The sequence below is a fragment of the Cryptomeria japonica genome, chromosome 6 (assembly GCF_030272615.1).
Source record: "Cryptomeria japonica chromosome 6, Sugi_1.0, whole genome shotgun sequence".
Classification (NCBI taxonomy): Eukaryota; Viridiplantae; Streptophyta; class Pinopsida; order Cupressales; family Cupressaceae; genus Cryptomeria; species Cryptomeria japonica.
In genome coordinates, this window is record NC_081410.1 from 600299465 (window position 1) to 600312711 (window position 13247).

Consider the following 13247-nt stretch of genomic DNA (forward strand, 5'->3'; position numbering starts at 1 on the left):
GGTGAAAAATAATATTGCTAACACTGAAAAAATTGTAGAGCAATCGACAGAAAATATTGAGGTTGGAATATAAGCAGAGAAAACAGTACATTCAGAGAAACCTTTGGACAGTGAAACAAATACTGGTAGTGTAGATTCTAGCACGGTGAAACCAACACAAATAGAGATACAGGCAGTGGATAACACAAAGATATCGACAACTGATAACACTAAGAAACCAATAGAGAAACCGGTAGATACACAGGTACACATTGAGACAATACAAACTATAATCACTGAGAAACCTAAACCATTGCTAGTTGAAATTCAAATTCAGACTGATCCATTGGAGGTTGATTCAAGCAAATTGGTTACTAGTACTACAAGCACTAAGATAGTAAAGGTAGTTGGTCAGACATTTGGTACTTCACTAAGCAAATTCAGACCTACAAATGTAACAAACGTACTTTTGGACTCAATAAAGAAGATAACAGATTGTAATGCATTGGCCTATAAGGCAATTGATGACACTATTCCTATTCTTAAGATGATTGCACCAAAATGCAATTTAGATCAAGTATAGGATTCTTTAAGTCGGTTAGACACATTATCTAAATTCATTTCTGGAAATATTTTAACAGTTGATCAAATAAATGAGGAAACATTCGAAGAGAAAATGGAAAAGGAAAAAGAAAATTTCTTTGAGGAAACAATAAAGAAGTGAACGAAACACATTAACACACTTTTACCGGCACTAAATAAAACAAATTTTGGAGTACAAGGAACTATACAGGGACACATGCAAGCAACATCTGTTAACATGGGATATTGAAAAGAAAATAAGAATAGTACAAAAAGAGATACATGATATAGTTGATAATATCATTGGTTCATCTGAACCTATATCAGTTATTGAGCAAGAGATATAAGGATTTAAAGAAAAGATGAAGAAATTAGAGAAAGAGAAAGAAAGGATCAAGGAAAATACCAGAGAGCTTAAGCTTAAACTCAGTCCTAAATTAGACAACCTTATCTCTCTGAGGAAAGAGATCTCTGAGGCATTAATTCAAGGGAAAAAGTCACCAGAGGAGCATATGCATCATCTCACCAATACAATCCAAAGAACTGAGGCAACCATGAAGGAAAACAACAGATTCATACAGAGTTTAAACTTGGTTTTGGCCGACATATTTTAGATTGTAACCGGTTACAAACTTCAAGGTGAAATTCTGCACTCATTTGACAATTTTTGACAACCTTTGTCATTGATGTTGTGTCGACTTGAATTTTATCCTCAGAATGGTACCTGCAACAAGTTAGTTTCACAAAATTCAAATGGAAATGCTACAGGAAATCCAAACTCAACCAATGAAACTACATGAAATACATATAAAATAAAAACACTACTATTACCTTCATGATTTATGTGTCATTGTGTCCTAACTCCATTGTTCCTGGTTGCAAATGGTGTGCTCTCAAACAATGCACTGATAGCTTCCAAGATGGCATATGAAGAATGGACTGATAACTGATAGTTAACTGATACTATGATATGCAATACTACATGATTATGCTAAAATGCTAATTGATATTTGCTTCAAGATTAAAACTCACAGATGCATAAGTTTTACAAATGATTTTCTTCAAAATGCACTTGAAGTCTCTTGAATTCTAACTCTTTCTCAACTGAAGCTCTTAATTTTATAGACCTTGATAAGATAAGATGATGTGGCTTAGATCAACGGTCAACGGTCATGATCAGATCTACAGATTTGGATGGCTATGAGAAAAGGTGGAGGTTGAGAGAAAGGGGGAAGGAGAAGACAAGTGTCGCTCATCTCATCTTGACTGGGTTGTTGACTGAGGGAATCTAGGGATGGTTGGAGAAGATTTAGGCATGATAGGACAAGTGGACTCAAGTCCTTCCTAAGATGTAGGGAGTGTTGGAGAGAATATAGGAAATGGTTATGAAATATGTGTACGTACACAATATTCATTAAATTTGGAGGTTGAAGATAAATGATGAATTAATATTTAAGAAATATTAATTTCCTTAGCCACATGTTTGATGAGTTGGCAAAGGGAAGATGAAGTGGAGATGGAAGGTGAGTTGGATAAGAAAGATTAAATAATTTAAGAAATTATTTAATATTTGAGACTATAGGATAGGAGAATAACTATTAAAAATTAGATATTTAATTGATTAGAGGAGATAATTAAACATTAGATATTTAATTAACTAGAAGAATAGAATAGATGAATTAATTAATAAAATATTAATTAAATTAATTAATAGAAAGACATGAAATGAATTGAATAAATTAATCTTTTCAAATTAACTATTTAATAGAAGAATAATTATTAAATAAATATAAAATATTTATTTAATTTCTCATAGCCATTTTTATGTGTATATATTTTGCCCCTCTTTGAAATGATGTTGAGACAACATTGTTTCAAAGATTAAATCAAGTCTCGACAGTGCGCCTGACGAAGATTAAAAATCCCGATTGTGTGCCCCCTCAGGAGATTGATCGTGAATTTGTTGAAAACTTCGGTTTGAATGATTGATCTCATGATAATTGATAAAAATTCAGTCAGTTAAATTCATTTGTAAAAAATAAATTGAATTGCCCCATTAAATAGCATTAATTACTCTTCAAATGGTAAATATAAAATTAACCAAGATTAATTTTAATTTCATTGTTATCCTTGTCAGCTTGTGAAGAATTTTTTTTTGGTGAGGTGGCAAAATGGTGATTCATGTGGAGAACTATTGATTTGAGCATGTTCGACAATATCAGCGACCTCCCGAGTATGGGTATCTGGTATGTATCTTATCCCGAGCTTTGTTTTCAACTTGTCATGCAATTTTTCATGTTTTAGGTGCGTTTTTGAATTTTGAAATTTTTTGCAATTTTCGGTATTAGGTTAGTGCTTTTGCATGTAGATTTAGCGCATATGCCATTAGGTTTAACACATTTGCATGTGATAGCGCGTATGCTCATTAGGATAGCGCATATGCATAAATTAGCACTTTTGAATTATTTGTTAGTGCATATGCAATTAGGTTTAGTGCATCTGCACGTTTCACACATTCGTACATAGGGTTAGCGTGTTTGTTGAAAAATTTAGCGCATATTCTTGGTTTTAGTGCTTTTTCTCAATAAGATAGCGCATATGCTTTAAAATTGATGTTTTTGATAGATGCAAAAGCTAGAATCACTTTGATGATTAGATTTAACGTGTTTAATGCACATGTATGATGAATAGGGACTTGATTGATTGATTGATGTTGTTGGATAGATCAATTTGATTTGTTTTGATAGAGTAGCTCTAAGAAACTGATTTAGTTTCTGATGCAAGAGCTTAGCAAAGTTTTGATTGAACTCAGTGATTGATAGAAAACTCTGATTGATAGGTTTTAAAAATGATTTGATAGCTTAAGTTGCTTCAGTTTGATTTGATAGATTTGATAGATAGATAGCGTAAATTGCTTCAATATGATTTGATAGATAGATAAGTGATGATTGATCTAATTCTCTTGGTAAAATAGGAGAAACTTGATGTTCTCCAGTGTCAGGAGAAATTATCGATAGTACGTCATTTAGTGCTAGAGTTGACACAGGTAGAGGTTAGACATATAGATTCATGTGGTTTATGTCATCTGTTGTATATGCCTGAGATTACAAATAATAGAGGATTTTTGATGGTGTTAGCTGAGAGATGGCATAGTGAGCATAACACTTTCCACTTGCCCACGGGTGAGATTAGTGTGACGCTTGAGGATGTCTATAGGATTCCGCACATCCCAGTGACTAACGAGTTAGTGATATATGATTTTTCAAGATCGTGTTGGGACAGAGGCTTGCAGAGCAGTTTTTGCTGAGGATAACATCACTAGAGGAGAGATCCGATGGGAGGATATGGTGATGTATTATGAGACTCTCCCTGTGATTCTTGCTAGTTTGATTGGAGGTTTTATTTGTCTTGATAGGAAATCACAAGGTTTTGTTGTTGGATGGGGTGAGATTCTCTTGAGTATGATGCCGCATTGTACTTGATATGCTTGGGGTGTTTGTATGCTGGCACATTTATATCATGATCTTCATCAGGTGGTGTATGATGAGAGTGCTAGTTTGTTGACAGGATGCACTTTATTGCAATCTGGTGTTGGGAGCACATTGCTATTACTCAGCCTATCCATCATAGAGTTCATGGAGAGAGGCAGTCATATGTGTATTTTTATGCAGGTATCCTTACTTAGCATAAGCTAGGTAAGATGGAGTATTGGCATTGGGTGCTTGATTCATTGGATAGTATTACTTGGAAACCATATCTTGATTGTGACCTATGGATGGATGATGCACAGACATTACCATTTATTATGCAAAGTAGATATCTCATTGGTTAGACTCCTTACATTTTTGAGCCACAGTTGATTAGTCACATTATTAGATAGTTTGGTATCATCCATCCTATGCCTACTGGTGTGACGATATATGCTCAGTGGTACAGAGATAGACGAGATTGGGGACCTTCTTTGTCATTTGAGATTTCTCGTGCAGAGTTTCTTTCTATTTCGAGAGTGGCTTATGATATGAGATTGCACATTCTTGATCCTGGGGTTATGGCAGATTATGCTTAGTATATACTAGCTCATCCATTTCCTCATATTACTGATCTAGCAGATCCTCCTCCCAGCTCAGGAGATGAGGATGATGATTCAGATGATATAGGTGTGAGGAGACATAGACGGAGATAAGAGATCAGAGCTTCTCAGGAGGCCAGGGGAGGTGGAGATGAGAGTGGGGATGGAGGTGGTGGTGGTAGGAGACCTGGACGAAAGGGAGGTCAATTAAGAGTTCATGGAGGACCGTTTGGACTAGTGGCAGGATTGGGAGACCACGTCCTATGGGTGGGAGGGATGTTAGACGGATTGGGAGGGAGCATAGCATGGCAGGGATGAGATCATTGAGAGGGTTGCCATTGACAGGAGGAGATAGGATGACAGGATTGGATGGGGGTTATGGGAGAGGCATTGATTTTGGTCAGATTTAGCCAGACCCTAGGGTTATTGCAACTCATGGTAGATATGATGAGGCAGAGGATCATGTTCCACTTATTAGGTGACGGGTTATGAGAGCTACTCAGATGGAGATGCTAGCAGGTGGACAAGGAGGTGGTGAGGAGGGGATTGGTGGTCATGCACCACAATAGGATTTTCCAACGCAGGATGCACCAGAGCATAATATGCCAGAGTAGGATGCACCAGAGAATGATATGTTGGAGTGGGAGACCATTGATAGTCTTAGAGCACAGATTGATCAGCTTTGAGCACAGGTGTAGACACTCATGGATGAGAGGGATAGAGCTGTTAGGAGACAGTAGGATACTCAGGGCCTTGTTGATCATATTCTATCACAAACCCTATTTTTCCATAATTATTTAATTAGGAAAATAATGTTTATTTTTCAAAATGAAATTGAAATGAAATGAAAATAGAATTGTTAATGAAATAAGATAGGAGGTCGAATGCATTGAAATGATTTATATACAACTGAATGATCAGTAATATTTTTTATTCTAAATTGGGATTGTCATTGATAATGAGCGATTGAGTGCAAGTGAATGCAGGAACAGGTGAACAATAATGAAGGCGAGAACATGGTTAAGGTAGAGTTGTCTTAGCTCTTGTGTTTCGTTAGAATAGATGGAATCTCTCACACTCCACATTAGGATTTATAATTTTCATCTTGAAAATATGGATGATTTAGATAACCTTATTTGAGTGTTTGTTCAAATTGAAATGATGAATTTAAAATGTGTAAATGATTCAAAAATGAATATTGACCCTAGGTTTTTATGTTCTTTTTAGATATGTATAAATGTATGAAAAATTATACTTACAAGTTTACTTTTGTAAATTGGACAATAGTATAAAATATATATGTATATGAGAAATGATTCAATCATATACATGTATATCTATATAATTATAAATATCCAATTATCGTGAAATATGATTACTTCATGAATTTTGCTTATTACTACGTAATCATTTGAGATTAAAATAAATATATATACATATTATATATATATGAATAATTCGATCATGTTATGGTAAATACATGTAATTATAAAATATGTAAATAGATTTGTAGAATTAAACTATTTTATGAAAATCTATAATATATATATATATATATATATATATATTAACAAGTTTAATGTTTACATATATAATTTGAAAGTGACTAAAATTGATAAGTCATTATTTATATATATAAATATATTTAAAATTAAAAATAATAATAGAAAATAAGATATAAGGTGGCGGGTTAGTTTAAAGAAAAGTTATTAAAACAATGACAAGGGTGGTCGATAGTAATATCAACCACCCCCCTTATTTAAAGGGAGGGGTCGGTATTACCACCGACTACCCCTCCTTCCTTTTTGTTTACAAGTATTCCACATGGCGATAAACACTGACCACTCCACCTCTTAATTAAATAAACTGATGTAGAAAACACTGACTATGTCGCAAGTTAAGGGTGGCTGAGTAGGCACGTAAGCTAGCAACTAATGCAGACTTAAGTGGCAGCAACGTGGAGACCATGGCTTAGACTTGGCAACGTGAGCGATATTCAAGATCATGAAAAACACTTAAGTGTTTGTAAACATGTTTTAACTTGCCAACCCCTCCATCAAGCGAGTAATCTGCTAATAGTTTCCATGGTGAATAAAGAGAAGAAGTCCACAATATGTGGCATATAAACTGCAGATAACTCTCTCATTCCACATAGATTGGAATTGACTGATAATGTCCACAGTGATAACATAGAAGTAGACCTCAATATTAGGCATATAACTATAGGAAGAAATGAATTATCAGGCACAAGTGCCATGGAATTAGGAAAGCCAATGATAGGAAGTTGATGCATAGTTGATTCATACACTTCAAACTGCTGAAAATGTAACTAGAATTGCCATCTCTATTAGACATGTAGACTTGAGAGAGAGAGTTAAATGGAAGACTCAACATATGCAAAAGAAGACTTCAAATCAACAACCATAACCGAGCCTCTAATTTGGGAGAGATCATAGGAGAATTTAGGATAAATAGAGATGAAGGATAGAAAGATGAACACACACAAGAAGATGGGAAGTTAAGCAAGATAGAGGAGAGAAAGAATGTAGAAAAGTGACAAAGAGATATGAGAGAATAGAATAATGGAGATTTTGAAGTGCTTACGACCGAGTCATAAAATATCAATGATGGTCATCTATGGTATAGTGTCTAATTTAGAGGTTATGCTCGTGAATGAGTGCGAATTACTTTATTATTAGAGGAATTCTCAGAATATAGATAGGATAAGGACTAGTAATAGAGAGCTTGGGAGATAGAAGAGCGCCGAGAAGGAAAGCATTGGAATCTAGACATATTGCCGACAATTTGAAGTTATCAAGGATCATAATAGACTTAGATTGCATTTCTTGAGGTAGGCTCAAATCTAGTATGTTTTGTTGAAGAGATTAAGAGATAAAGATTGATCTAGTTTTAGAATTATGAAATATTCTAATGGAAGATTTAGAGTCGCAAAATGAATCATTTTTAATTGTTTAAATTACGATCATGAAAATATAGATACAATAATGATATATTTATGAAAGTTTGTTGATAAAAGTTAGTGAAACTCTTAGAAATTAGATCACCCAATCCTCTAGGAACAGAGTAAGAGGATAGAGAGAGGAACACTGAAATTGAACTTCAAAGAAGATGAAATACTAGGATAATGAATTATTAAGAATTTAAGTTTATTTTGAATTGAAAAGACTTACACTTTTGAATTTGATCCTTGCATGAAAAATGGTGATTAGGTGTCTCATTTGAAAGGCCATATGGATAGGCGCTTTATGAATTTTCATCATGTTAGATAGTTGTTATGGAAAATTAGTAAAATTAGTGAGTTGAGTACTTAAATCATGGAAAGTCACATAATAGTGTTATGTTCGAGAAAAGAGGTAAATGAACCAAGACACATTGAAAGATAGAGAGATTAGATGATATAAAACTTAGATTTATAAACCATAAGAAATGGAATGCATGTTAATGATTACACTATTTAAATGTTTTTGACAATTGAATAAAAGAATGTGTACTCATTTTATTCAATTTTTATGTAAGATACATACATGTGTTACACCTTCTTAATATTTTAATCTTGTCTTTAAAGTGCTTGAAAGATAGAATGGAAAGATTGTTTTCTTTTAGATGTATATTGGATTATCCATAAAAGATTGTTTCCTGTCAGATAGGATTGGTTGTAATAAAAGAGTTATTCTTTCAATTTCTATTCAAATGAAAGATTGTCTTCTAAGCATTGTATTTTTATCTTGCAAGAAATAGGAAGCTAGAGTTGAAAGGCAAAAGATTGTCTTCTGAATAAATTTATTTTAAGATTTATGTGAACAAAGCTAGATAGGCTTGTGTTTGTGGAAATTTACCTTCCAAGACGGGTGCCAAATGTGGATTATAGAGAGAATAGTTGCTTTTCCAGCTATCTATTTTTGTTGTGCATGGCATTATACTTGGCTGAGTAATCAAATTGAATAAACCATTGAAATAGATGAAATTATTTTATTTTATGCTCTCTACCATATCCTTGATTGATAATGAAAGCTTGTTTCTTAATAGAAATAGAGAATTGAAAATGCATGTATCATCTAGGCATGCACCAGATTCCATCTTGCCTTTCAAATTCTTTTGCTAAGAAATTCGTGTAGGGTCGGGTATTCTTGATTGACCAAGAATTTCGAGGAAGCGTAAGCTTTAAGGTTGGGTAGAAAAAGTGCCTGAATCTTGTTCTCGTCTTCATGCTAAAGATTGCATTGGCGATAGCTTGGGTTGCAGATCAACGGACGCATCTCACCCTTTACTTTGTATTATTTATTATTGAACTTATGATAACTTGAAATGTGTAAGCATTGTACGATTGAGATACTACTTTTATCAATTTATGGAATAAAGAATCTTTATCTTTTATAGAAAATTCGTGTTTATTACGATTTAAATGGAATGATCAAATGAAGCTATGGATGGAAATTTGGAATGAAATAGAATTATTAACTGATCTATGTGTTTATTTAAGAATAAAGAGTAATTTGGCTATTATTGAAGTTAGCTCGATTTACATCTTTACATATTCAGCAGGTTGGATCAGGTACTCTCTCGACTGACACTATTAGAGCATTAGTTCGGGTCGGGAAGGAGGCTTCCCACTAGCGATGATGATATGAGGAGGCAGTTGCAGAGAGCCAGAGAGCAGGTAGTTATCATACTGTAATGCCCTACCCTAGTTGGCCTTGTAAAATCTGTTTGACCTTGGTTGACTTCCTATGTGGCATTCTTGAATGGTGGATTTACTGTGATGCAATGTTGTAGATTAGATAATATAAATAATTGTGCATACCTATTATTGTGCTTTTGCATCGATTCTTGTGTAAATGTAATTGTTTCCTAATTCTTGTTTTAAATCTTGAGCTAACGCCTTCATTGAATATGTATATATATATATATATATATATGCTTGCGTGACTCATGGTCATAGGAGATTGTAGGTACTATACTGCCTAGGTGAGAGGTTCATCTCCTTCAGGATTCATAGGGTTGAGTATACCTCCTTCATCCCTAAAATTTAGATTAGGGGGTCATAAAACTCTCGTCTTGCCTTAGCCATGATCAGGTGAGCGTCGTGTGTGGTCTGTCGGGTTCTTTTTTCGTTGGGGTTGTGTGTTGTGTGATTGGTGAATTTTCTTGGGTTGCGTGCCTTGCATGTGGTAAATGGATTATTTTATCCTAAGTATTTAATTCCAATTAATGTGTGGATTTACGAATTGGTAATTGAGAAATTTAAAATAGATAGGTTCTATTTATATGATTAATTGTTAATTTAAGAGATCACTTTATTTATATTTGTAGCAAGCTTAAGTATGTAATTTGAATTAATGTGTTCATTTACGCATTAGTAGTTGAGAAATCAAAATAAATAGGTTTTTTTTAGGTGATTAATCATTAATTAAAAGGATCTCTTTATTTATGTTGTAGCGAATTTAATTTAATGGTTAGTTTTAAATAATGAATTTAATTAGTTTATGCGTTTAAAAAACAAAAGGAAATATTTAAAGTTATTTGAAATATAATTAATTTAACCACTTTTGCATTTCGGAAAAGAAAGGGTAAATTTTATTATTTAAAGAAAATCATTTTTAATTTGTAAAGTTTGATATAGTGTAAAAGATTGATTTTGGAAATTAATTTAATTTAAATACATTACCCTTGTCAATAGTTTGAAATATAAATGTTGGCTTAATTAATATTGAGAAATTAAAATTTAGAGTAAATAAGAGAGAAGTATATTAATTAGAAAATCAAGTTAAAATAATTTAAAGTTGAAAAGAATTATTATTTCTTTTTATTTTAAAAGGGCTTAAATTTTTAAATTAGAAATTAGGTCAAAATTGGTTCCCATTTAATCTAGGTTGAAAAATATTGTTGGGGGTTGTTGAATTTTTGGAAAAGAAAAATATTGGCATGGAGATTTGGGGATTTTGGCAAGGATGGATTTCTACAACTACATGTTGGGGGCTCTTCTTCGAATCTTACCAGGAATGCTAAAGAGGTAGGATTCCGGTTTTCCCTTTTATTCTTTGCGAAATCAAAAAAAAAAATGGTATTTGGTTGTTCTTCATGAAATGTTGGTTTTAAAATATCCATGAATGCTCTTAAGATTTAAGTTTTTAGTTTGAGAATATTGATTTGTTTTTGGGCCAAGATTTTTTAAAAAAAATAGATAGATGGGATATATTTTATTCATATGTGTATTGGAGAATCATGATCTTGTTGAGAAAATTTTCCCCATTTTATTGTTTTGAACATTCTAGAAAAATATGTCTGTGACTATGATAAATGGATAATGGGGGTTTTTATGTTTTTCTTTTGGTTGCATCATTTATGCTTATTTCAAAAAAAAAAAAAATACTGTAGAAACTAGAAAATGATAATACAGTAAATATATTTAAAAATAAAAATAAAAAAATACTATAATAATTGGGGGTTTTGGGGTGGGGGGGAGCCGAAGCTCAACCCGCCCCTCCCCATGGCGCCATCCGTAACACCCCCGGTTCCACACAGTGGGGGCCGAAGGGGACTGCGTCCTTTGTGGAGGTCGCAGCAACCCCCGGTTCCACTATTTGGAGGCCGAAGGGGCTGCGACCCCCACGGCAGCTGCAGTAACCCCGGCTCCACTGTGGGTGGAGGTCGAGGGCCTGTGTCCTCCATTGAGGCCACAGTTATCTTCGGCTAGGGCACGACCACCCTAGGGTTTTGGCTGCCCTCTAATTAGTTAATTTTTTTTATATTTCAAATTTAAATATGATGTTTTTTTTAGTATGTTAAAAAAGGATATATAATAATAAAAATATATTATAAGTAATATATTTGTTATTATTAAAGTTTGGTCGAGATTTATATTTTTAGCAAGTAATAATTATAAAAAAGAAAGGGGGATAAATACATATCTTATTAATTATATATTAATCATTGGACTCAATAAAGTAATGATTTCCATTGATTTAACAATTGTTGAATGTTGTATTTATTTTTATTTTTTAAGTTGGTAAATATTGGGACTCATATTTAGATGCTAATGAATAAATCGAATGGTGAAATTAGTTTTAAAATGTATGCAAGGGAATCTTAAATAAGCTGGGAGATGATTTTCCCATTTCCTTATTCACTTTTAATGTATTTTGTTCTTTATAGTAAAGGGTAATTTTTGTGTTGTTAGAAAAGGGGCTAGAGTATTGTTGTAAAACCAACTTGTCATTGATGAATTTATAAGGATTAAATAACTTGTTTAGATGCTTAAATCAATAGGAGAAAAGACTGAATTTACCCGTTAATGCTTGTGCATGGTTTAATATTTTTGTAATCGCTATGACTATAGTAATAGCACATCCTTGATAGGTTTGTTGGGTCCCTATCGTCTGGTTGCTTGTGTCTGGTTATAATCAGTCAAGTCTCTATTTAGGGTACCAACAATTAAGAAAACCTTGTATTTGCTTTTCATGTATTCAGTAGGATCCGCTTCAATGTAATTATCGACCGAGGTGGTTGTTGTATAGTGGTCGTGTTCACCTAAAGTCAGAGATGTAATTGACATGAAACCTATGTAATCTTAACTTAAATAATTGCCAGAGGGGTCTTGCAGTTGAGCAGACCTGAAGATGTAACCCTTTCGGGGTGAACTCCGAGATCATATCTGTGTTATGCGATGCTTTTGTTCCACCCATTTTATTCATAGTGTTAGCATGTATGGATGCATTTTGTAATTGTATAATGGGGATTTAATGAAGTTAATTTTCAAATGCATGAACATAGTCATCTTGTTAAATGTATTATTTAGGGTCATAAAAATTGTAAATATGATTATTGAAAAGTATTTTGTTAATGTTAATGAAAGGAAATAAGCATGGAAAGAAACTCTCTAGGTTACAACTATTGGATTAACTTGTCATAAAGCTTGTAATTGGAATGTAATGAATGGACAACAAATATTGGTTTAACTGTCATAATATCTAAAATGAGAATCTAATGGAAGAACCTCATTTGGTTATTTACCTTTTTATCTTAATAAATGAACATCGTCATATTAGCTTTATTTCACTAAATTGGAGGAATTTATTTAGTTGTTTACATTTTATTCTAAACAAATAATCCTCACCAAATTAGTTTTATAATTGGATGAATCCAAATTGGTTTTCCACATTTTAACCTTAATAAATGAACTTCATCATAATAGCTATATTTGAACTAAAATGGGAGAACTCATTTAGTTGTTTATATCTTAATCATAGCAAATGTATTACTTCATATTAACTTTAATTTAACTAAAAAGAGTGAACTCACCAAGTTAGTTATATTTTAACCCTAATGGATGATATTCATTATGTTACTTACATTTTTTTTTAAATCCTTAATGAACGAATTGCATCATAGTAGTTATATTCTGATTAATGGGTTGAACCCATTAGGCTATTTACATTTTATCCTCTATCAATGTACCACGACTTATTAGTTAGTTATGTTTTAAACCCTAATGAAAGAACCTCCTCTTTTTGGTCATAATTTAACTATAAAGGATGAAACTCATTTGGTTGTTTACTTTTAAACCTAAATAAATGAACCATGATATATTGGTTACATT